The 2,500-nt window shown below is 43.0% G+C and overlaps 1 protein-coding gene across 2 annotated transcripts in view; it reads right to left on the bottom strand.

The window, feature by feature from the left end:
* Positions 1-2,500, bottom strand: part of sh2d3cb (SH2 domain containing 3Cb) — a 36,947-nt gene that overhangs the window by 25,957 nt on the left and 8,490 nt on the right. The gene's annotated exons all lie outside the window — the stretch shown is intronic.

Raw genomic sequence — 2,500 nt, 5'->3', positions numbered from 1 at the left:
ACCGCCGTACACTCGGGGACTGGCACACATCGATGGCACCATCCCAATCTCCAGACTAAAGCCTGAACACTAAACCTCTCGTGACCTTCACTAACCTAACGCCATGCAGTGCCCGAGAGTTTTGAGTTCAACAGGGATGAAGATTGTTTAAAAATGAAGATTTAGCAAAATGTTAAAAGTCAGGAAAGCCGTGAACACGCACTGAAGCTTCAGTGTTTATCCAGCTCTGCATGGGTCTGTAAACCTTTCTGTGTTCTAACCTCTCTCCATTTTTCAAAAAGCATCTCCAATATTGTGTCTCCCTGTAGTCACAGCGATGGAAAAGAAGGTCACTGCTGCATGAATGAGCGGTAAGAGTTTGCAAAATGCTTTTCAAGTGTTCACAGAGGAAATTAGGAAAGTCAGATGAAGTCAGATGCCTGGTAACACAAATATGTTCGAGGCAACAAACAGATGTGTTGAGTAATGATTTGGTCAGAGTTTGACAATAATCTCTCTTTCATCTCGTATTAGGCCGTGGTTTGGGGTCAGATTTGATTGACAGGGACGTCTCTATGGTGACACAACAGCTGTGGTCAGAGTCGTATTGTGCTCTTTAAGATGTTAGGGGTGGAGAAATGTATGACATCAACTTTTTCCAACAGCTCAGAAAGAACAGGAATAAATTGTTAGCCAGCAGGTCGATATCATATGAAACCGCCCCATGGCGAGCAAGAAATGCTTCATACTGCTGCACGCTAGAAAAGTTATCAGTCTCTGTGTCCACCTGCTGACGAGGAGACGAGCGCGGGTCGTTCTTCTACAGAATGTAATGTTCGAAAGAAAAGGAGGAGATCGTGGATTATGACCCGTTTGTTTACCGTTCTTTTTGCTAGTATGTGTACAGACAGGTTATTTGTTTTTAGTGTTTGATGCTACAGACTTAGCTTGGTTGTTTTAGCTTTGAGACTAAGGGCGCACTCACACTAGGCAAAGTCGTCCTGTACCGTGCTTAAGCCTGATTGTCCCCCCTTCTCATTCCCCCGCTGGCCTGTTCTCACACCGCTCCAGGACTAACCTCTTCTACATAAGAGTCGTAATACAACACATGCATGACTTTACGTGATCATGAAATGTGCTCAGTTTACAGGACAGGACTCAAAAGTAAAAATAAAATGGACGCGCAGTCGAGTCCGCACATTGAGAACATGACGGCTACTTTACTGACTTTGTGTTTTATTGTGAGTCATGTTAGTCAGATACAGATCACTTCGGGATTTCTTCAGAATGAAGGCTGTCCACGTCGTGTTCCCGTGCTCGTGTATGAACTGTACCGTGCTGAAACACCTCTTCAAAGCGTGCCAGGCCAAGGAAGTGTGCCAAATGAACTGGACTTTAGGCGCAGTAAGGATTGCCTGGTGTGAGTGCTCCGTTATTTAAACTGTTTGAAAAGGAGAATATGTAACATTTAAAGAATTAGTCTCAGTATGTAGCATTCGTAGCATTGGTAGCATTGGTAGCATTAGTAGCATTAGTAGCATTAGTAGTAGTTGTAGCATTAGTAGCATTAGTAGTAGTTGTAGCATTAGTAGCATTAGTAGTAGTTGTAGCATTGGTAGCATTAGTAGCATTAGTAGCATTAGTAGTAGTTGTAGCATTGGTAGCATTAGTAGCATTAGTAGCATTAGTAGCATTAGTAGTAGTTGTAGCATTGGTAGCATTAGTAGCATTAGTAGCATTGGTAGCATTAGTAGCATTAGTAGTATTGGTAGCATTGGTAGCATTCGTAGCATTGGTAGCATTAGTAGCATTAGTAGCATTAGTAGTAGTTGTAGCATTGGTAGCATTAGTAGCATTAGTAGCATTAGTAGCATTGGTAGCATTAGTAGCATTAGTAGTATTGGTAGCATTGGTAGCATTAGTAGCATTGGTAGCATTAGTAGCATTAGTAGTATTGGTAGCATTGGTAGCATTCGTAGCATTGGTAGCATTAGTAGCATTAGTAGTAGTAGAGTTGTGTATCTGCCCGTCCTGTTGCATAACTCTCTGACAGCAGCAGTGAGTAAATCTGACACCACCCAGCAACGGCCTGCAACACAACAACTCTTCTCCAGGGAGGACGCAGAAGAATGTCTGTGATCTCACCGGCTGGCTTCTCATCAACTCTGACGGCTCGGGGAGTCACAGAACTCGACGAGGGGATCACAGAAGCTTCAAACTGAAGTTAAATAAAAACATCCTGAATGTAGAATCTGCACGTCAACGTTTTATTAGGGCCACTCTGCTCTTTCTCAATGTGCTGCATATTTCAGTGAGAAACTTCAGGGGAGGTGACCTTTTGTTCCCATCACTAACTCTGAGGGCACACACACACACACACACACACACACACACACACACACACAGATGTGAACGCACCAGTAAAACAGACTGCATGAGAAAAGAATCAGCAGCTATGGTTCACAATGAACTTATAATTATTTGTGTTTACTTCTGATTTTGTGTTTCCTCAGGACGTTCT

Source organism: Labrus mixtus, chromosome 5, assembly GCF_963584025.1.
Source record: "Labrus mixtus chromosome 5, fLabMix1.1, whole genome shotgun sequence".
Taxonomy (NCBI): Eukaryota; Metazoa; Chordata; class Actinopteri; order Labriformes; family Labridae; genus Labrus; species Labrus mixtus.
Note: the sequence above shows the minus strand (reverse complement) of the source record. Positions and strands in the feature narration are given on the sequence as shown.